Raw genomic sequence first — 24428 nt, forward strand, 5'->3', positions numbered from 1 at the left:
TGACCTTTTTTTTGGTGGTGACTTTTTTTTGGCCAGGCAGTGTCTAACTGTATTGGATCAGTGCATTAACACCACAAATGTCTGATACTTGTACAGGAACACTAAAGATGACTGAATGTAGGGCACCATTATAGAAGAGTCAAACTAGCTTTACAGAAAAACGTACATTTATTGACATGCAGGATCTATTTTACACATCAGTGCTGAGAGTATGGCGCCTCTCAAACACCAGCTGTTAGACAGTCTGTGTAGATGGCTAACTTAAAATAGAAGCATGTTTGTGTTTTAGAGACATACACACTGAAAACCTGTCAAACACTGTATACACCAGTGGTTCTCAACTGGTGGGTTGGGACCCAAAAGTGGGTCATGGAGCTATTTTCAGTCGGTCATGTTCGTGCGCCTGGGAAAAAGCAGCTGCAGCACTACATTCATACTTCCATACATTTCTGTTAGCCCCATAATAACAGATCTGACCTGCTTTCTCTGCTTCTCTGTGAATTTATCTCCTTTACTGAGATAGCAACGCTGTTTTTGTCCATTCCAAGATGGTAATTCCTTTAAATCTCTACAAATCAACAAAAATTTACATGTGATCATGGGAAGCTTTGTTATTTTTATTCCATCCTGACAGTTCAGCCCTATTCTATGTGGTTTTATGAGTTTCTGTCCCAAGTAAAGTGAGCTGGGCGTGACATAAAGTGTTCAGTTTTGTTTTTGTGGCAGGGCTGTCAGGCCTGGCTCCAAAAAACTCAGCATCACATATATTTTTAGTCTAGTTTGTTAAGTTCCGTGTGATATACACACTCTAGGGACAAAAGTATTCAGTATTCAGTTGCATGTACTATAATATGGAGTTGGGCCCCTTTGCAGCTCTAACAGCCTCCACTCTTCTTGGAAAGCTTTCCATGAGATTTTGGAGTATTTCTGTGGGAATGTGTGCCCATTCATTCTGTAGAGCAGTGGTTTTCAAACTTTTCTCGCCCAAGGCACACCTAAGGTTAAGCCAAAATCTCAAAGCACACCATATTTAAATCGATACAGGATAGACTTTTTAAAAAATGTTACAGTAAAGGTGGCCTATAAGAGGAGATAAAGGGGAGAGCTTTGTGGGCCCAGACAACTGGGGGATCATGGAGAGAGCAAAGGTGGGCAAAAGGTGGCAAAACAGAGTCAGAAATGGATGAAAATTGGTAAAAAAAAAAAAAAAAAAAAAAAGTGGCCAAACAATGGGTTGAAAGTGGCAAAAAATTGTTGAAAGTGTCAAAATAGTGGCAAAAATGGGTTACAAGTTGCCTTAAAGGGTTCAGTGTTGTAAAAGGTGATAAAAATGGGTTAAAAGTGATGAAATTTGGGCAAAATTTGGAGAAAAAGTGGTCAGACAAATGCAAAAGTGGGCAAATATTGGCAAAAAAGTGGCATTAATGGGTTGAAAATGTTAAAAAGGTGGCAAAACAGATCACAAGTGGCAGAAAAGTTGCAAAAAAGGGTTAAAAGTGCTAAAAGGTGGTAAAAAGTGATGGAAAAATGACAAAAAAAATAGCCAAACAATAGCAAAATTGTGCGAAAAGTAGCAAAAAGTTAGCAAAAATGGGTTAAATATGGTATAAAGTTCCACAAGATTTGCAAAAATGGGTCAAAAGTAGTAACAAGTGGCAAAAATGCTAAAAGAGGCAAAATGGTTTAAGTTGTCAAAAGAAGTGTCAAAAATTTGTAGAAAAATTTCTTTGATGAATAATGAATGAATAATTTCAACACCAATCTCAACCCAATAACAGCTTGCCATGCTTCTCAGCTCCTAATGAGGTAGCTGTTAGCCAGGATGCTAACATACATCGTACACTGATATCATCGATAAATCCCTGCTGGGGAGGTCCCATTCTCTGGGGTTTCAGGGTCCAGATCTGTGGGCAGGCCTGTAAGCTAACTGTGTCACTGGAGTTGTTTTAATTACAGCCACAGGTTTCCTCTTTAAAAATGAAAGAGTGTTCAGAGTTTTATAAGACAGTCGTCAACAATAACAGTGGAGCTGTACCTATGGGCTTCTGAGGATGATACTCTGATTCATGTTTTGTTTCACAAGGTGCTGAAGCACACTTAGAATTGTTAAAACTTGATTTTGTTCAGGAAGAGCCACCGAGCAGGAGATTGAGGAGCACTTAGGAGAGCCTCTTATGCATACAAATAAGAAAAAGGAGAATTAGGGTTGGCAGGAGATATCAGAGCAGTTGGAATGATCTGTCTCCCAAATTGAAAGATGTTCAAAATGTGGGAAGGCAAGCAAAGGCTTCATTAGCCGCAGGGCTGCAGGGAGAGCTCTGCCAGCTACAAGAGAGAGCAGCGAGGATTTAGAGAAAGCTCCTGAGGTCAGCGGCTTTTATTTTATACTAGTACAGAGCAGGTGTAAATGTAATTCATATTATAAAAAATACATGCCTTTGGATTGTATATAAAGGGAGAATTTGGACAGGAAGTAGAAGCACAACGGGGATCTTTCATGATGGCTGTTTGATGTTTGAAATTGTTTTTATTTTGATGCTGAAATAAAACAGTCAGATCTCAAAGTCCTCCACTGGAGAGGGGAAACGAGAACTATTACCTAGCAGGGCTCAGCAAGCTACACAGGTTCAGTGGAGGACGAGCGGTTTGAGTCTTGTTTCTTTACAGGTGTAGGTGCTTTATTTGTTCTAAGGTTTAAGAACGGAGCCGGGAAAGTGTATGGGGGTCAGATAAATGCAGAAAATATGAAATGAGATGAACATGAGGCCCAGTTACCTTGACCCTAGCCAGCATGTCTGTAATGGCCTCATATGTGTCCCAAGGGGTTTTGTCTATGGGTCCATGGTGGCTCCATGATTGCCCGAGGGCTTCAACCTTTATGAGACCCAGCTAGGTCCCATCTCAAGTAGAAGTCCTCATTGGCAATCACTTTTTTATAGATGTGACACAGTAGGACTTTCTTTTTGCAAAAGCTTGTCCTCCCATCTCTTGGGGACCAAAAAGAGGAAAAAACATCATTCTGTGACAAGAAATCTTCCAAATACTGACATGATTGCAAAAACATCCTTGCACTCTTTTGCATTGGCTGTTTTTATGCCATCAGTCAAATTCCATTGGTTGTCACAGCTCATCACAAACCCTAACGGGAAACAATATTGTCGGCAAGCATGCTAAGCTAGTAGCTGAAACAACCTAAAATGGGTCAAAGATGGACAAAAAGGCATTCAGTGTTGGAGAAGCTTGTGTGGACTTAATCTTCAGAGACCCCTGTAAGTCACCCAACCTTCATGCTTGCTAGAAACGCTTCTGTGAGGACTACTATGGCATGGATAGCGTCATTAGAACGGCACAACAGCGACCTCCAAGAGGGAAAAAGTTGTTTTACTTTTTGTAACCTGTGTCTCTTCTAGTCATATACAACAACCCAACCTGATGGCATCAGGTTGGGTGTAGGGGGACATCACTGGGTATAAAAGGAGCATCTTAGAGAGGCAGGGTCTCTGAGAATTAAAGATCGGCAAAGGTTTACAAATCTCCAAAAAACTATGTCTAAAAGAAGTGGAGCAAATTCAGAAAAAACTTCCTCAACATAGAATTGTGAAGACTTAAAATCTCCCCCCGTCTACGGTCCATAAGGGCAACAAAATACGTGACATAGCCGCGACCGAGGTGGGCGTGCGCAGCTACTGAGGAATAACGCGAACCATGGCGACTGTAGACATGTCAGCTCACTGACAACTCACTGCTGTTCTTTGTTCTTCTTTTAACAAAGAAATGTTGTCAAGTTCTGATAAAACTGGCGCTTTAGCAGCATCCACGCTAATCTCTCCAGCCATAACTACACCGGCCTCTTGTTGCTGCTTGATTACATCACGACTCCGCCATGCCTGAAAGTACCGCCCCTCGTCTCTGATTGGTCCTGTCACTTTCTAACCAGGCCCACACGGTTCAGACAGGAGCTTTGCAAGATGGATTCACCAGTGAGAAACAAGGAAACGGGCGTTTCATCTGCTTTGCAAGGTTAAAACTGGCCTGCCTGCAGTCCAGACCTTTAAGCTGGAATAAAAATAAATCAGCTACTGGGTGCCTTCACCTGTGCACACTGATACTGTGTCAGACACAAGAAACTTTTCTTCTTATAAAGAAAGGAGGTCTATTTCATTAGGAATCCTCTGTTATATAACCAAGCAACGTTTTGTCTTTGAACCAAGCGATCCAGGTTTCATAATCCACCCTATGGCTTACAACACTCGAGTAGCACGTCTGCATTTGAGTGTTTAAAGCTGTTCCCTTTGTGTTTTGAAAAGCGGCGTCTGCGTGCCGGTCTTCTGCTGAGTGGCTGGCATCCTCGCTGACAGACGAGGCTTTGCCTTTAATTAATTTCCTGAATGATTGGACGCAGTTAAACAGCCTTTTTTTGAGCTGTCCGGCGGCGATAACCACTAAAGAAGCCAAATGGAAGGAGAGGCTATTTCTATAAACGCTGTCCCATAAATGAGCCTCAACTCTCCTGGTCCTGTGAGTTTTTATACATAGAGGGAATGCATTAAGCTGATAAGCTGCAATGCTGCAAGGTGAGCAGTCAAAGTGGTAAACAGAATATAAAGTACAACAGCAAGTGTCAGCTAATTGAAATGTGCTACTTAACTCTGAATGCAGTCACTTGTGAAAGACAGAGCGTGTGTTTATTACCGCGTCACCCTGAGACCCACTGGGGCTTTTATTTTGTAAGGCAATCTTCCCAGAAATCTCCAGGAGGGACTTTCTTGCCCCAAAATTTACTGCCGACCGATCTGGCGAGGAGCCCCCTGAAAGTCTGGCACGCACAAACCGAAATATGGCGAGAAGAAAAACAATTCTCTGTGTTCAGTTAATCCCGAACGCCCCATCGATTTGAATTGATTTCAGTTTCTGCTTCTTGGCCTGAGATTCAGGGGGAGGATTCCTGCTCCCGCACCATCTGATTCCTGCTGTCCTCTATGGAGGGAAGTGATGCAGCTGTCACTGTCTGAATAAACCCTCCTCAAGATATATGTTGCTTTACAGCCTCTTATTCCTCATCAGCTCTCTGTTGGTGCATTTTTATCAATGTTTAATTAAGGCCAGTTGAGGGACACCACCCGCTGCTCCCTGGGCTGAGAGCTGCCGCTGCTCCGACCTCTCTGTACAAGGAGGAAAAGAAGGCAACAGGGTGCTGGGCTGCTTTAAATTAGCTGGGCAGTACAAGGAATCTTTTTTTCTCTGCATAGTCGAGGCTGAAGCCCATCTGTCCTGGAGCCTTCCTGCAGAAGGTTTAATGGGGAGAAGTCAGTGCCAACAAACTTTAACAAGGACAGCAGCTATCGCTTCTGTGATGAAAGTGGTCGGTACTGTTTGAACCATCCAGATGTGGTTCATCTAAATATCTGGACCAGACTCTGGATGATTGATTCTTGGTTTAAGCTTGGTTTGCCTTCTATTGGTGGTAGAGTAGCTACAAAAATATTTGTTTAAAAGCAGCAGATTTCTTTAGCTGCATGGTTAGGCCAACAACAGCCAGAAAAAAATGTAGGTCAAAGGTCAAAGGTCTGAGCATCAGATTATGTAGAGAACTGAGCTTTAGCAAATGAAAATAAAGCTAACTCAGCTATGTAGATAACATATCTACGTAGGTCAAACAGTTGCATTTAGCTATGTCAGCTACATTAGCTACATAACTCCATTATCTATAGCTAAATTAGCTTTAGCAAATGTAGTTAAGCTAACATAGCTATGTAGATAACATATCTACATAGCTCAAACAGTTGCATTTAGCTATATCAGCTACATTAGCTACATAACTCCATTATCTATAGCTACATTAGCTTTAGCAAATGTAGTTAAGCTAACATAGCTATGTAGATAACATATCTACATAGCTCACACAGTTGCATTGAGCGTAGCTTTAACTGTGTCAGCTACATTAGCTACATACCTCCGTTATCTATAGCTAAGTTAGATGTCCATCTGCAAAAGTGCAAACAAATTGACATGTAGCTGTCTGTAGCACACTTACATTTAAAATGACGGTCCCAACAGACCTTTATTGTGGTCTAGACCTGATGCATAAGTGTACCAGTTTTCATGCGTGTTTCTCTTACCCATCTTCCATCCCTCGTTTGGGGCCAGGGCGGGCCCCCTGTGCCACGGACTCGGACGATTCTACCAAAATATGAAATTCCACTGGGGGACAGTTTTGGCTGAAGTTTGGTGAGTTACTGAGCCTGACAAAGCCCCTAAATTAGCGACTAACACCTATAGGGTCCTCGCTCCGTGCTCCAGGGTCAGTGCTTGGGCCATAACAATCAGACTTATGATTTCTGCGCTAATAGAGCATCTAAGCTAGTGCTAAAGTTTGGCCACTCAGGTCAATAAATGTGATGCCACCCCTACCCCCTTTTAGAAGTCTGGTCTGTGTGGTAACTCAGATTTGAAGCATAAAAACAACTTCATTGTGAGGATGGGGGGGGGGGGTCTTTTGAAGAGGCATCATCCAGTATGTAAAGAGCAGTTCTTCTCTGTGTTGTTGAAGAGTGCTCTGTAATGTCTGAGTGATTCTTTCCTCTGAAAATCAACCAAAGCTCCATAATACTCCTGGAGCAATAAAACACCTAACAGCCATTGTGGAGGTTTGATTTTTAGGACATTTTCCTGTGAACAATGTGCGACAGTAACACAGGAAAGAGAAAGGAGTCACTTGTGAGCGTGAAGCTCTGCAGACTGATGTGTGAAAACTGAGACAGCTCTCAGAGGATCCAAACAGGAAATGAGCAGACGGCACGCACCAACGATAACTAATGTTTGGCTGCTTTTTCTGATTACATTCCATGAATGCAATACTTCACATTTAATTCTTGAAGAGTGACGCCTTTAGGTTTACAAGGGCACCAGACCGTGAGTGTTAATTTGTCCTTATTTTAGCTCTGGATTTCTTGGTTTTTCATCTCCATCCCTGTGATCAGTGATCTCCAGCTGCCCTTCTCTCTTGTTCTGCGGGGACCCACGGGTAGAAACCGGTCTAATCACTGAGAGAGAAGCATTAATGTGAACTGTAGCTGGGAGCCAAGGTCTTCTGTGAATCCTCCGCCGACCTCTGACAGGAAATTGGCAGTGCCTTTTTTATGACCTCATCTAGATCAAGCTTTAAACCAATGGCAATCTGCTCTGAACATCCTTAAAAACATTAGAAAGATTTCATTGGCTTTAATTGAATCAGGTTACACCAGGAGGTCAGGAAAAGAAGCTCTACATCCTAAGTGCAAATTGTTTTTTAAAAAAGCTTTTTCAAAGCACAGGTGCAAACTCAGTGACGTTGTTGATCCCACAGATATAAATTCATTATCCCCCTGGGATCTATTTTTCCTTTTTAGCACCATTCAAAGACTAACAAAGCAGAAAGAGACTCAAAAGGCTTTCTTTTTTTGCTACAATGGGGCTTATGCAAAGTGGAACAATCATAATTTCCTCCCTTTGCCTCATTTTTTCCTTTTATTTCATCCTCTTTAATCAGCAACGCAGAAATCCTGGAATCTACATTTCATCTTCCCATTAATGGACGCCAGAACGGCTTTGGCATGCAAATTCCAATCAAAGAGATGTGGGTAATCTAAATTTCTCATTTATGTGAGGCGACTGACACACTGAGTGGAATTGTTCACATTTATATATAAAAAGACGGCCATTTTTACAAACTCACAGATAAAACACTCATTAAAATGCACAGCACCTAGAAAGTATTATGAAGAGTCCCACAGTTAGTGGGATGGGGATCACCTGAGTGCAGTGAATGTGTCTCAAGAGATTGGAGTATGGAGGGTCCAGTCACTGGTTACCATTACACCATGAAGACAAAAGAACACTGCTGAAGGTAACGTATAAAATCTGGACTTTCCATCCACCCATCCAGACATTTTCTTTACTGCTTATCCTGTTGGGGGCCGCAGGAGGCTGGAGAATCCATGAATCATTCGTTCATTTAATATTTGATTGATAATTGAATAAGACACAATGAAAACATGGTTCATTTTCTTGTTTTGATCTCTGAAACGAAATCAAATAAACAAGAAATAATGCATCTTTTTGACTTTTGCTATTAATGTTGGGATCAGAGAATGTAATATGAAAAAACAGGCGTAAGCAGCCCGTCACTGAGGAGTTCACACTTCCTGTAATGATATACAGGAACACAAACACCAGCACCGAGTTAAGTCAGGTTCCCGCACTTGTGCTCCGTCAGTTGCATTCGTGCCGTGATTTGGTCCACCTTGTACGGAGCCCCAGACACGACATGGTCAAAAAAAATATAAAATTGTGGCCACAATATAGCTATAACATGCATACGAAATGCTAATTTGTGGCCACGACATACTGAATTGTGGCCACAAAATACTAATTCGTGGCCAAAAATGGTTTAAAGATGACGAGGGGAATGTTCTGGAGCGGCAGAGTCAAAGATCAGACCTCAGTGCGATGGAGAGTTTTGAAATGGGTTGTTCAGAGCTTGAGCAGTTTTGCAAAGAAGAACTGATTTGCTGTGATTGCAGCCAAAAGTGCATCTACCAAAGGTGCATTTTTATACAATCACTTATTTTACATTACATATAAATCTGTTTTCACTTCACAATCTGTGAAACATCCATGGGGCTGAATACTGTTTAAGGCACTGTTAACATGTACGACTATGAGTATCGCTAAGGAAACATCGCCACGTCATCATTACATGTTTTTATCACCATGTTCCAGAGTTCTACCTCACATGATAAACCGTCCTCTCTTATTTGAAAACTGTCTCTGCCTCCCTTATAGAAAAAGGAGTGTTTGAGATTTTCCAACCAGTGATGGCATTTGTGTCAAAATGACACAAATCAAGGATTGCTAGTCTTCTACCCCCCAGGGAGCCATCGCTGTCAGCGGCGAGCTTCAGGATATGGATTTCTGAGTCAGGGGCCTGGAACGACAAAATGATATATACACAAAGCAGCTGACAAACAAAAGAGCGATGGCGGCACAAGGTCATGTTTTCTGTCGGGAAATAGGACGTCTCTGTCTCTTTACTCAGAGAAAAGGAGGCCTAGATACGGTCGGTCGCCGGGTCGATGTTTGTGTAGTCTGGGCGACCGTGGCTGCAGAGCTAAAAGAAAAGAAATCATGAAACTAAAATCCACTACCAGATCTTTAAAGTCACGGCCACATATGTGAATAACTTTTCTGTTGTCTGACCTTGCAGCCCCTGACAAGTTCTCTCTCTATATATAGACCAAATATAATTCAACTGAACCAGCCGCCAACAGAAATAAATAAATAAAATGAATGTGAGACACAGAAAGAATTTTAAATGGAGCTAAATGCATCAGCAGTCAAACATACTTCTGCCTCATTTTGTCCTTAATTAGACAGCAGGTCTGTTGTTTCTGCTTTGTGAATATAATCAGTCTTTGTAGCCAGGGGCAATGAATGACTAAGTTTTGCTTTTAGAGCTGTAGAGAAAGTATTTTTACTTCTCTGTAGCTGTGATATTACAGGAGAACTGTGCTACAAACAGCCTCACAGACGGGTCTGAAGGAACCACTGCATTTACGGAAACTTCTGCCAGTCCATATCTACGCTGTCTATGTGATTCACAGTGCTACATCAGTTAGCTTTAGCAACGTGAGCTCTGCAGCTCTGCTACATACAGAACAAAGCTAGATTTGCTGCTTTGTGATCTTAGCTTTGGCTACATTGGTTACATAGCTATGTTATCCAAGTAGCTAAATCCAAGCTCACAAAGCAGCAAAAATGCTATGTAGACAAAGCAGCTATGTTAGCTACTTTATTAGCCTCGCTTTAACCATGTTAGCTACATAACTATGTTATCCACATAAAGCTAGGCCAACAAAGCAGCTACATAGCTACTCAGAAAACTAGCTAGGTTAGCTGCTTTGTGAGCTTAGCTTTGGCTACACTGGCTACATAGCTATTTCATTTCAGTAGCTAAAGCCAAGCTCACAAAGGAGCAATAAGGCTATGTAGCGAAAGCAGCTATGTTAGCTATTTTATTAGCTTCGCTTTAACCATGTTAGCTACGTAACTATGTTATCGACATAAAGCCAGGCCAACAAAGCAGCTACATAGCTACTCAGAGAGCTAGCTAGGCTAGCTGCTTTGTAAGCTTAGCTTTAGCTACATTATCTATGTAGTTACATCACCTCAAAGCTAAAGTGAAGCTCACAAAGCTACTAAAGAAAAGTAGCGATTTAGCTGCATTTTTAGCTTAGCTTTAACTATGCTTGCTAAAAAGCTATGTAATCTGAGTAGCTAAAGCTAAGCTAACAGAGCAGCAACATAGTTACATAGAGATCAAAGGTAGATTAGCACTTTGTGGGCTTAGCTTTAGCTACATTTAGTGGGTAGTTTCATTACCTCAATGCTAAAGCCAAGCTCGCAAAGCAGCTACAAAGCTACATAGGGAAAGTAGCTATGTTAGCTGGTATGTTAGCTTAGCCTTAGCTACATTTTTTATGTAGTTACATAATCTCAAAGTTAAAGCCATGCTCACAAAGCTCCACAGGAAAAGTAGCAGTTTTAGCTACTTTTATAGCTTATCATTAAATATTCTAGCTACATAGCTATGTAATCTATGTAGCTAAAGCCAAGCTTACAAAATAGGGACATAGTTACGTAGAGATTAAAGCTAGATTAGCACTTTGTGGGCTTAGCTTTAGCTACATTTAGTGTGTAGTTTTATTAGCTCAAAGCTAAAGCCAAGCTCACAAAGCAGCTACAAAGCTACATAGGGAAAGTAGCTATGTTAGCTGTTTTTTTTTAGCTTGGCTGTAGATATGTTGGCTGCATAGCTATGTTATCTACATACCTTAAGTGGCTAACAGAGCTGCTAAAGCTGCGTTTGCTGCATTAGAATGCTTTCACAGGGGACGAGCTTTCTTCTGTAAGCCACTTTATCAAACCTTTTGTAATCAGGTTTTATTGGGTCAGGTTTTTAAACTGTCACCTTAATCCTTAACCTAACCCTGAATGGAAGTTTAATCCGTTTTTACTCTGAAAGTTTTTGCGTTTATTTCTGTTCTGAAATAGACGGCATCTCAGATGAACGGTCTATGAGGGTTGCTGTCAGAGATTTACGCTCTCATAAACAACTGATTCTTATCAAACTGAGTCCAATGATCCATCACTGTAGCTTTTGGTGAATATATTTCACTGTTAGCTGTTTTTGCTTTAAATGCTGTTGTGAAATTTATCATAGTCTGTTTGGATTTTGGCTCACTGGTGTGAAAACTTAGGCTGTGCGTGACTATCGTATGAGCACACGTATGAGTTTTAGTGGCAGTGAATGCTGACATTAGACCACTACTGTTAAAGAGTTGGATGCATTCAGTCTGAGCAGAGGCAGAGATAAAACACGCCCCCCCCCCCAGGGGTGACAATTTATCAGCATCCCCCCTAATGATTTCCACCCTGATTGCAACACTTGGCTGCAGACTAGTTCAGTGTGGCTGCAGGTCCAAGGCTTTAGAAGCAAACAGAACTACATCGTCTGCAAAAAGTGGAGACGAAATCCTGAGGTCCTAAAACTAGACTTCTTTAAAAAGTACCCTGCATGAGGGTTAGGTCCAGGTATTAAAATGATAATGGTTGCCATGTTTGAGAGGGACTAGTATTAATTTTAATCTGTTTTATAAGCAGCCAAAACCTCCCCCTAGAAGCTTTAAATAAAATATTAAAACTCTAAAATGAGAGAGGTTTCTGGCTCTACAATGATAAGCATGCAAATGTAAAACCAGTCAAAAACTGCAGATGTCTTTGCCTCCTCTTCTCTGAACTCTCACCTCATCTAATCAGGTCATACACCGTATCACCGGCTTCTGGATTTTCATCCTACAACCAGGAGAGACTCTTCTGTGCACACAGAGTCTAAATCTACTTTTACACGGCTGCAGGAATCATGTTTTATGGAGGATTACAAAGCCAGGTCAACAGAACCCGAGCACATTTGTTTGTTCCGTTTCATTTTCAAGTGGAGCTTTTCCTCCCCACATCAGCAGGAAGTCGAAGAGAAACAGCAGGAGGAACGGGGAGGGTGGGGGAGGGGCATGCAGGGTGTCTTATAGAGCACATGAAGCTCTTTTATCATCTCTGATCCTCTTCCAACACCTCACATGATGGAGTGTTTTGCTTCTTGGGGAGGTGTGTGTGTGTGTGTGTGATAACGCTGAGCTCATACAGATGTCATCTAGCTGTGCGATCTTCTTTCTGGGAGGCATTTCAGAGTGATTTGTTTCGTTCCACTGGAGTTTGCTCACCAGATTTCCTCTTGGAGATAACAGTATGCTAACCTGACGCGCCAGATGGGTGCTCACACAAAACCATCTGAGAAATCAGCCTGGGAAAGTGTTTGGGAAAAGGGCAGGCACTTTGAGGGAATACTTGGCAGGTGATTGGATGAACCATCTGCCTGTCCCTGTCAATCAAGGGCTTAATTCGACCAATCAGATCAGCCAACCGTATGACATCTCCTTCCAGACAGAGCTCACTGGAGCTCTAAGATGTTCTTTAAATGAGGATGTAGCCTTCACTGCAGGAACAACTGATACTGTAGCATCCATGCTAACCTCTTTAGGAGACACATTTATGGTTTTAGATGGCCAGCACTGCCAGGAATAGATCCTGAACTCATTACCAATCCCATTTCATTGTCTGATTCATGATAGATACGTCTGGGATGCCATTCTGTCATTCATCCCAGTGAAGCTAGCGGTAAATGCTAATGACTTCCAGTCAAGGCTTCCTTTTCCATGTAAAAGTAAAACAAGATAACATTTCTTGGTCTTGCTGTTGTGCTGGGCTGCCGTGCCGAGTCGAACCAAACCAGCCGAGCCACCCAATGTACTGGAAAAGCCCCAATGGAGGCTCAAGGAGGCTACTATGATGTTAATCTAATACAGCGTTACTCAGCCCTGCTCCAGAGAGCCACATTGTTGAAAAATACGTTTGCAAGAGCCACAATCTAAGAGTGGTGGAGAGTGGCAAACAGCTTGAAGTAGCAATGAAAATAACTTAGAGGTGGCAAAAATGATCAAAAAGCAACAAAAATTGGTGGAAATGGGGAAGAAAAGTGGATAAAGGGTCAGAAAGTAGCAAAAATGGGTGAGAAGTGACAAAAAATGAGTTACAGGTGGAAAACAATGGTCCAAAAGTGGCAAAACTATGGCAAAAAAATGAGAGAAAAGTGACTAAAATGGGCAAAAAGCAGTCAAGAGTCAAGTGGTATTTAGTGGCAAAAGGCAGATGAAATGATTGAAAGTGGTGAAAAGGACAAAAATGGGCTTAAAGTGGGTGAAAAGAAGTGGCGAAACGGGCAAAACAAGAGGAAAATAGTGGAATGTAATGACAGAAGGTAGCTTAAATGGAAAGGGGAAAAAAAAAGGTGAAAAAGGCCAAAAATGGGATAAGAGTGGCAAAAAAATGGAAAAAAAAAAAGCTGAAAAAATTGACAAAAGGGGTAAAAAAGTACAAAAAGGTGGTGTTTAATGGCAACAGGTAGCTATAATGGAAGAAAAGTGGGAGAAAAAAATGGTGAAAAGTGGCAAAAATGGGATTAAAGTGGCAAAAAGAAGTGGCTAAAATGGGCAAAAATTAGGAAAAGGGTGGTATTTAGTGACAAAAGGTAGCTTGGGTGAAAAGTGGCAAAAAAATGGTGAAAGAAAGGGTAACAAAGTTTCCCTTTTTTAAAGGTTTTCTGGGGGAATAATATTTAAAATTAAGACATAAAAGAGCCACAAATCCTCACAGAAGAGCCACACGTTGAGTATCACTGAGACAGAGGATAAAATGAATGCAGCAAAATACAGGAAAATCCTGGAGAACTATTTTCCAGCAAGACAATGACAAGATACTATGTTTGGCAGACATCACAAAAAGCACACCATCCCCACTGGAAGCACAGTGGTGGCAGCATCATGCTGTGGGGAGGCTCCTCAGAGGCCAGTCTGACTGAGACCTATCCACACAGACTCAGTGCTCTGATTAGATTTAATACATTACAAAATAAAGACAATTGACCATGGGTAACACGTCCAAGGGGGTGAGTGCTTTTTAACCCTTTAAGCGCCAAAGTCGCAAAATTGCAACAGGCAACATTGCTGAATTAAACAGGCTCTAGCTGCAAATATGGGGCCTAATGTTGTTACTACTTTACACCAGGAGATGGAGGACATGAGTAACTTCAATCCCAGCAGCACTTGTGGGTGTGTTTCTATTCAAAGTTTTGGAGTGAGAGAATTTTGAAAGACCCACCCCTGATCAAGGAGACGAGGAAGTGATGGTTGTAGTCGGAGCATAACAGAGAGAAAGAGAGCGAACTGTAGCGAGAATACTCACAATGCTGGGAGGAACAGGGGAATATTCATCCTCTGACATGAAGTTCAGTCGTCTGGTGAAACCATAGGTGAGACTGACAGCGCGTCCGTGTGCCATGATAGTCCACAAGCAGCACATACTGAGGCCGATGCTTTGCCTCACCGTGGAGGGAGGGGGCGTGGTGGGGGTATCAGGGTGGTCAAAACACCGCAAATAGTGACGGAGGTAGGGAATGAAAAACACCGTGGAGGTAGGGGCAGCCAGTGGTGGTGGAGGCCTCCTGGTGATGTCAGAATATGCAAATTAGATGAGTGAATTTACTCCCATCACAAACTTTGGGTCATACTGAAGATTTTTCTCATTTACAGTATGCCTTTATCTCTAAGCACTTTCAAGCTGCAGCCTTTTAAAATCTTGATATCAAAACTGAATATTTTCTTGAAAATACTCTGGCGACCAAAGGGTTGAAGGCGCTGGATACAATCAAACTCCACTTTGCAGCCAGGGAGTCACTCCCTTCTAGACACTGGCAGGAACTCTGACTGGTGTTGCTCCTTCATCTTTCTTTCTTAGAATAATCTGGCAGGATGTTTTTAGTTTTTCTATGATGCTCATTAGAAGCGTCTGCTAATCTGTTGCCACTGATCAATACAGATGTCTGAATCAAATATGTGAAAGTCTGAATGCTGCTGCATCTGGGTCCTTTTACTTCTCTTTATATTTCTCTGTCTAAGTACAGAAGGTTGAAACTTGTAAGGCAGAAGCCTTTATTTTACAGAGGAAGACGAGGCTGGTGCAGACTGGCTGTGTTGGTATTACAGTTAGTAAGGCTCTCTTCTCTGCAGACGGGTTGACTTGAATTGTTAGGTATGAACAGATAACACCGTATGTTTGTCAGAGAGGTTAGCGCTAATTACTATCATCCATCAAAAATACCCTTCAAAAACACAACGGTGGTTATTTTATGGCACGTTTTTGACAGCGTATCATTCTGAAAGACCGCTGGGAGAGATGGAAAAAGAAGGAGCAGCCTTGGCGAGCCATAGATGAAGAGCTGCAGGCGACAGGCTACACACCTCCAGCTTCTCAGCAAGCTAGTCAACCCCTTTCATGGTGCCCTGCTGTTGGCAGACTCACGCCGTGTGCTGAATGGAAATAAGATCACAGTTGCTCATGAAATGATGGGAAAAGGAGCCAAACACTGCCTTAAAGCATCCAGAATGTTTACGGAGCTGCAAACAAATATATCATTCGCTTTTATTTTGAAACCCCAAGAATTCTGGGATTTATTTCTCAGTCGTCTATAAAACCAAAGTTCATCAACCAGAAATTAAACTGTAAAAAGGCTTTAAAGTTAAACTCAATCTTTATTATGTAAACGCAGAAACACAAAACCTTTCAGTATCATTGGATCTGAATCTCTGAATAATTCTGAACTCAAGGAGAAAGGCTTTTTCTCCTAATGAGGTCGAAATAGTCAATAAAGATTATGAGACAATGATTTCTCTTCAGCTTGTTTCAGGAGGAAAATAGGACTGCAAATCCAGCATGAACAAAAATACAGTCGAACAGAGGTTTCACTCAAATCAACGAGGCCAGCAGCCTTTAAAACATGCCTGAAAAGTGGAACTTTGAAATCTGAATTTCAAAGTCCAAATCAGACAGGATCCTGCAACGTGGCCAATTATCACTGAACTATATGTGCCGTAGGGCAGCACGTAGTGTACCTTACTGGTAAATGTAATTTATTTCCCTTTTATTCTTACTTAACTGCTTTTGTTCAACTAAAGAGTCTGATTAGAAACAGATCCAAACTGTGGCCTTTCAGGGTCTAGTTGTGGTGGATTTCGTGAAACAAAGACTCGGCCTACATCGCAGGATGAAGCCGGAGACTCATTGTCCCAGGAACCCTTGCAGCAAGACACGTTCTCCTTTCTGATAGCAGGAGACCTGAGGAGACTCTGCAGGGGGTCCGCAGGTAATAAAAACCAGTGTGACCCCCCTTAGCTGTCTTCCACCGCGCTGCTTGGTGCTCCCAGCTTCACCTGAACGTTGTCAGCCATCAGCCAGTCGGGTACAAGAGTTCGTTCCTTTCTTCGACACCATTCGGTCAGGAGTGCTGCAGAAAGCCCTCCAGTATCTGAAGGAGGACACATAACTGTTCTCCAGCCAGTCCAAACACACCTTGCTCTCAGCTGAAAGCTGAATATTGATGCCACAAGGCTTTTAACCCTTTACCTACTGAGTCTAAAAATGGTGATTTGGACATATTTTGTTAGTCTGGCTGTAAAATAGTCAGGAAATGCCCCAAGTCTGAGAGCTTTGGTCCCTTTTCCCAGAGTACTTGAACTTGACTTTCAACATCTGGTTAATGAATATTGCACATTATATGGAATTGTCAGCAGTTTAAAAGAAGAAGGGAGGAGTTACAGTGTTGAGAATGAAAATGAAAACCCAATGACAGGCAAGAGATGCATTATGGAATTTGATTGATTTACGTGTTAAATTACACCAGGTTAATTTTCTTTTCCCATGTTTGACGGGCACAAAGATAAAGACAAAGATATTTCTAAAAATCTTTTATGATACTCCTTATGTAATGTTGGTAGACTTGCAGCAGACAGAGTTTAAAAATACATTTGAGCATAATTGATGGAAGAAATCCTGACTTTTTATATTCTTGGATGACTCAGGCTCCTAATACTCTGGTGTCCTACATTTCCAGTCATGCACCTCTAATGTTATTGTAGGCGTCTTTCTCTTGGTTGGCTTTCTTTGCAGAGTCTACGGCCATGTTAGCAGCTCAGGGAGATGGTTGTAACGCCAACAAATTAACATTTTGCTCTGCTTCTGGAAACCAACAGCGACGTCTGGGGCTGAAAAAAAAAAGAAGCCAAGACAGAAGTGCCAAAAAGTTTAGTTACTTGAGTGGTTGGCTGCAGGAGCGATGGGAGTCACATTTACACTCTGTTATACTGCTTATCTCTGCTGTTGGAATTCAGGCTTCACTAAAGACATTCAGATTCATGATTGTGGGGAATAAATGCCTGTAAATAAATATCACACATATCCAGTAGGTCAACAGGTCTGGTGGGCCTGAATCTCTCTCTAAAATATAACTTAAATCTATAATATATGATTTCTGAAATATTTAAGGTTTAAAATCTGCATTAGCATCCCTGAAGCTGACAATATACTGAACTTTATATCAGTGGTTCTCAACCTTGGGGTTGGGACCCCCTTGGGGGTCACAAGACACTGAGAGAGGGTCTCCAGACGCCTTTAAAAAACTAAGAATGTTTTTTTAATAACACTGTTGCCACTTCACAACAATTTGATCAAATTTTAACCCCTTTTCATCAGTTTTTTCCACCAATTTTATTTTTTTTCTGCCTGTTTTCGCCACTTTTGAACCAATTCTTGTCACTTAAACTTAATGTTGCCTCTGTTGACTCATGATTGCCACTATTAACCCCTTTTTATGCCCAGTTTTTACCATTTTAACCACATTTCACCATTTGATATGCCCATTTTTGCTAGTTTAACCAATTTCTTAATATCTGCTTATTTTTTCTTTCTCAGTTAACCCTTTTTGCCAGTTTCTACCAATTTTTCATCCCATTTCACCAAATTTCCACCATTTTTGCCAATTTAAAGCCATTCCAGCCACATTTTAACTCCTTTTACCACTATTTATGCCCATTTTTCGCCAATTGAACACATTTTTGCCACTTCTAAAATCCAATTTCACCACCTTTTCCACAATTTTTTGCCTTTACAAACCAATTGTAGCAAGTTTCAAACCATTTCAATCATTTTTTTTAACAAAGTTGATTTATGTTTTTAAGAAGGCTATTTTGCTACACGAATGATTATAAAAAGAGATTTGTTTCTTTGGTAAGAGTGGTTATTATTCAGCTTAAATATGAAAAATGGATATCACGGCTGAACTTTACAGTGGACCATGGTTCTGCTGGCCTCCATGGGCCTCCAGTTTGACTGGGCACCAGAAAGCTCTCCCTATAGCCCCCTTTATGGACAGCCTTGTCTGCACGACTCCGGTCCCTGACACCTTTAGTTTGGGGGTCGTGGGCTGAAGAGGTTAAGAACCCCTGCTTTAGATGACCCCAACTAGTCCAGCCTGCAGCTCAGAGTTTCATCACAGATGACAGCCGAGGTTTGAAGAAAAGCATTTGCATCGTACATACAGCTCTTTCTGTTTCACACAGATGAATGATGCAGTCATTATCTTTAAAAAGCAATTCTGATGATGATGTTTGTTTTTACTAGTTTGAGAAATCCTGCACCAATCCATTTTTTCATGGCAGGTGCCCATTTTTGCCAGCCTGACTGCTTTTTGCCCATTTTAGTCACTTTTCACTAGTTGTAGCCTTGTTTTTGCCACTTTTGGACCATTTTTTGCCTCCTGTAACTCATTTTTTTGTAACTTCTCATCCCATTTTTGTTTCTGTGTGACTCTTTTCCCACTTTTTCTCCTGATTGTTGCCCCCTGTCATCCATTTTTGCTGTTTTTTGATCATTTTTGCCACCTTTAACTTATTGTTATTGCTACTTTAAGCCATTTTCACCACTTAGATCAGCGGTCATCAAGTGCATCTGCACAAGGGCCAGATTTAGTCTGGACAGAAACTCTGAGGGCCGGACTTTCAAATACACAAAAACTGAATCAATATTCTGGTCGGGTTAAAATATTTGTATCTTCTTTTAAAACACAGGACATGTTAGTCATCACCAGTGAGATCTATCCCTGTTATCTATAACGCAGCAGACCACAAAGAGATGACAACAGAACTGGCTGGATCCCTGAATATCAGAGAATGGGCCCTCCACAACTGTGATTTAGTACTAGTATTAACTTAATGAACCCCTTTTGGTCTCTTTAACACAATTTTTGCAAATCTTAACCCATTTAAACAACTTTTCCTCCATGTTTTATCCCATTTGTGCCACTTTTTAACCTGTTTTCATTACATTTTTTTAAACAATAATTGCAACTTTTAACCAATTTTTGCCATTTTTCACCCATTTTGCCACTCTTTAACCCCCTTTTGCAACTTTCCTGCCAATTGTCTCCTTTGTGTGCCACTCTTGAACATCTTTTCACTGATTTTCCAGGCTATTTTTGCTGTATTTTTTCCACTTTTAACCCATTTTGATACTTTTTGCCCCTTTGTGGCATGGTGGCAGCATCATGCAGCGGGGATGCTTTTTAGCAGCAGGCCCTGGAAGGCTTGTAAAGGTAGAGTAAAAGTAAAAGTGAAATGAATGGCTGAAAACTCTCTTCCAAAAACGGTCCTTTATAAAAATCATCGAAAAAAACACGACACAATTGTAGCCATGGTATGTATCATGTCATGAGTTGAGTTTACGTGTTCCATCACTACTTATATACACCTTTAGATCAGTGACACTCGACGTCGGGCTCTTTTGTGATGATTTGTGGCCCTTTATGTATTCATTTGAAATATTATTTCATTGGAAAGGGAAACTTTTTTGGCCCTTTTTAACTATTTTTTGCCACTTTTCACCCATTTAAGCTTCCTTTTGTCATTTAATACCACTTTTTTTCCCTTTAGGCCCATTTTTTTGCCACTTTTTTTCCAATTTTTGACCTTTTTCACCATTTTTTGCCACCTTTCCTCCATTTAAGCCAGCTTCTGTCATTAAATACAACTTGTTTCATTTTTTCCCCAACTTGGCATTTTCTTTTTCACCATTTTTTGCCACTTTTTGCCCATTCAAGCTGCCTTTTGCAATTAAATACTATTTTCCTATTTATTTGCCCATTTTTTTCCACTTCTTTTAGCCACTTTTATCCCATTATTGCCCTTTTCACCATATTTTGCCCATGTAAGCTGCCTTTTTCCATTAAATACCACTCTTTTCCTATTTTTTTTACCCATTGTTGCCAGTCTTGACTGCTTTTTATCCGTTTTAGTCACTTTTAACTCTTTTTTTTTTTTGCCACTTTTTGACCATTTCTTGCCGCCTGGTTCTTTTTGAACTTCTCACCAATTTTTTGTTGCTTTCTGACTCTTTTTCCACTCTTTCCTCTCCACTTTCTCCCCTTTCATCCATTTTTGCTGCTTTTTGACCATTTTTGCCACCTTTAACTTATTTTTATTGCTACTTTAACCTGTTTTTACCACGACCCACTGAGCTGGGCTGAGTAACACTGGTTTAGACTGATTCAAAGAACGATGGGTTGGTAGGCTGAATGATTTCTATTAAGATTCTTCTGCAGATACATTTATGGATGAACATAAAGATGAACTGATTAAAAGAATATTAATCGATAGATAAAGATGTCTAGATAACAGTGAAATGATCCTGATAGAAAGATAAAGGTTGAACAAGGTTGTAATTCATGAGTATTTTAAGTGTCGGTGCCAAAACAGGTTGTCACATTGCACGCTAACGTCATCTCTGCATCATCCTGTGATATGGTGTTAATTCTGCCGCTCACCTCTCCATCAGAGTGGAACAATGTGCATCTCCATCTCTAATAGCTGTGAACGATTCACTCCCCACAGAAGAAAGTCTATTTTGGGAATAACAAGGAGGAGGGGGAAGAATCAGAGATTCTTCTCCCAGTTATTGAATAATTTACAGAGCTTGCCAGTGTACTCATTAAGGCTCTACAGTAGGCAGACAACGGAGAGGGGGGAGGGGAGGCTCTGTCAGATGGAGAGGCTAGAGGAGAAGAAGGAGCGGCGATTCGGTGAGACGGCCGTGAGAAGGAGGAAAGAGAGGGAGAGAGTGCACAGAGGATGTTAAATACATCAGAAGAAAGGGATGGAGAAGAGAAAATGCAGCATATCAAGGGAGATAGAAGGGGAAAAAATAGTTTCTGTCAGTGTCATGATTAAAAGATTTATGGGAGTTGAAGGGGAGGGGGTGCTGACTCTTCCCACAGCCACTCTTCCTTTTGTCTTCTTTGAACTCGGGATGTGTCGACAGGCTAAGGGAGTTTGGTTAAACCCGACTGATCGCAGATATGAGGTGCCGCTTGCTCTTTGAATTAACGGGTCCCAGAACGCGCTCGGTTGGGGAGGGAGAGAGAGCGAGGGAGACGGAGGAAGATGGAACAAGGGAGGTGGGGGAGGGAAGAGTGAAGGCACGAGGGAATGGAGGGTGGATGAGGGGAATGGTGGGAAACAGAAGGGTGGAGTCAGATGATAGAGACTGTGTTCTCAGATAGAGATAGACGGCCCTTATGTAATAGAACTAAACATACTTATCTGAAAGGATTCCACTCTAGGACTAAAGATAGACGCACAGATAAAGATCCATCTCTGGACTGAAGGAATTCTTCATAAAGAGATGCCAACATAGAAGAAGACATGGCATCTAGCTAACAAAAAAACAAATCAAAGATCTAGTGTAGATCTAAAATGATGCCTGTTTGACTCCCTGAGACTTTGTAAGATTTGCTGAATGATATTTTGATATAAACATCAGCAGAAGTCTCGATCAAATGGCACCGAAATGTGCAAACATCTTTATCTAGAAAGCTACACTATACTGCCAAAAGTATTCACTCACCCATCCACATAATGTCCATGTCCACAGGTGTATAAAATCATCACCTAGGCATGCAGACTGTTTCTACAAACATTAGTGAAAGAATGGCTCGCTCTCAGGAGCTCAGTGAATTCCAGCGTGGTACTGTGATAGGATGCCATCTGTGCAACAAGTCCAGTGGTGAAACTTCCTGGCTCCTAAATATTCCACAGTCAACTGTCAGTGGTATTATAACAAAGTGGAAGCCATTGGGAACCACAGCAACTCAGCCACCAAGTGGTAGGCCACGTAAAATGACGGAGCGGGGTCAGAGGATGCTGAGGTCATAGTGAGCAGAGCTCGCCAACTTTCTGCTGAGTCAATGGCTACAGACCTCCAAACTTCATGTGGCCTTCAGATTAGCTCAAGAACAGTGGTAGAGAGCTTCATGGAATGGGTTTCCATGGTAACAGCTGCATCCAAGCCATACATCAACAAGTGCAATGCAAAGCGTGGGATGCAGTGGTGTAAAGCACGCCGCCACTGGACTCTAGAGCAGTGGAGACGCCTTCTTTAGAGTGACCAATCACGCTTCTCCATCTGGCAATCTGATGGACCAGTCTGGGTTTGCTGGTTGCCAGGAGAATGGTACTTGTCTGACTGCATTGTGCCAAGTGTAAAGTTTGGTGGAGGGGGGATTATGGTGTGGGCTTGTTTTTCAGGAGCTGGGCTTGGCCCCTTAGTTCCAGTGAAAGGAACTCTGAATGCTTCAGCAGACCAAGAGATTCTGGACAATGCCATCCTCCCAACTTTGTGTGAACAGTTTGGGGATGGCCCCTTCCTGTTCCAACATGACTGTGCACCAGTGCACAAAGCAAGGTCCATAAAGACATGGATGAGAGAGTTTGGTGTGGATTAGAGCGGACACTGAGAGCCAGGCCTTCTCTTCAACATCACAAATGTGCTTCTGGAAGAATGGTGAAAAATTCCCATAAACACACTCCTAAACCTTGTGGAAAGCCTTCCCAGAAGAGTTAAAGCTGTTATAGCTGCAAAGGGTGGACCAGCGTCATATTAAACCCTGTGGATTAAGAATGGGATGTCACTAAAGGTGAGTCTATAGTCTATAGCACGGGTGTCAAACTCAAGGCCTTAAAATATCCTTGTTAAGACATAAAAATCTGAATAATTTGTGTTTTTATTTCATATTTTCAATTTTGCATCTGAAGATAACAACTCAAACTTATGATTTTGACTTTCATCTCATACTTTGACCTTTTCAACTCATAATTTGGACTTTATATGTCACATTTTTATCTTTTGGATTCCCAATTTTACATTTTAAGTAATATTTTGACCTTTTAAACTCCTTACTTTGGCTTTTAAATCCCATATTTTGACTTTAAAAAACACAATTTAATTTCTTTCTCTTATTTTGACATTTTGAATGAATAGTTTTAACTTTTTATATCAAATTTTGACCTTATACACTCCCAATTTTGAATTTAAGTCATATGTTTAACTTTTGAAGTCATCATTTGGAATTCTAGCTCATATTTTGACATTTTCAACTCCTAATTTTTGGCTTTTTAATCCCATATTTGGGCCAATCAGACACACAATTTCAAATTTTAAGTCACATTTTGATTTTTAAACTCATGGTTTCAAATTTGATCTCATGTTTTGACCTTTCAAACCTATGATTTCAACTTTCTCCACGTATATTTGCTCTTTAAAAACATTATTTTTCTATTTTTAATATCGTGTTCTGATCTTTTGAACTAATAAATTATAATTTTTATCTCAGATTTGCGCCTTTAAACTTATCATTTTTACTTTTTGAATTTCCAGATGATTTATGATCAGTGTTGTTTATTTATATTTTCTTACAGGTGAAAATGAGGTTGACAGTTATGGTTAGATGTTGACCCTGTTAGGCCCTCAGGGTAGACCTCAATCCAGAATCCGGCCCCTGCTGAGACTGAGTTTGACACCCCTGGTCTATAGTGTAAAACGTGAACAGATTTGTAGATATCTAAAACATCTACAGCAGATAATAAACAGACTAAAGCTCAGGCCTAAAGGGCTGAGAGTGGTTGGACAGACAGATAAACGGGCCGATAGATAAGGAGGTCTTGATGCTGCAGAAACTCTTAAATCTTCACTCTCTATCCCATGATCCTTTCTTGGCTCTTGCAGAAATATACGGGGATTTTCCGGCGAAAGCACAACAGCATTATTAGACTTTTTGTCAGTGTAGTGGCTTTACTGTTATAGCACTGCCTTCAGCCAAGTTCACATTAAAGTGCAGATGAAATGCCAACACTCTTGGCCCAAATTACCTCTGAGAGTTTACTGCTAATGTGTCTGCTGCTGCTCGTCTCTCACACAAGACATTCAACGTGCCATAAGAGGATTTCAAAGCCAACCCCTCCTCCTCCTCCTCTTCTTCTACTCCTACTCTGTGTTCATGCTCTGTTCCACAGTTCTGCACATACACCGTAAAATATGGAGCACCCAGATCATGGCAA

The 24428-nt window shown here is 41.2% G+C and overlaps 1 long non-coding RNA gene across 2 annotated transcripts in view; it reads right to left on the reverse strand.

The window, feature by feature from the left end:
* LOC121525097 overlaps window positions 1–24428 on the reverse strand; it is a 101558-nt gene that overhangs the window by 51725 nt on the left and 25405 nt on the right. Inside the window, exon 2 of one of the 2 annotated variants that reach the window (XR_005993192.1) lies at window positions 14395–14653. The exons of the other annotated variant lie outside the window; for it this stretch is intronic. This is a non-coding gene — a long non-coding RNA (uncharacterized LOC121525097). The remainder of the gene's footprint in view (window positions 1–14394; window positions 14654–24428) is intronic. 2 annotated transcript variants of the gene reach the window in all.

This window comes from Cheilinus undulatus, linkage group 17 (genome assembly GCF_018320785.1).
Source record: "Cheilinus undulatus linkage group 17, ASM1832078v1, whole genome shotgun sequence".
NCBI classification, from domain to species: domain Eukaryota; kingdom Metazoa; phylum Chordata; class Actinopteri; order Labriformes; family Labridae; genus Cheilinus; species Cheilinus undulatus.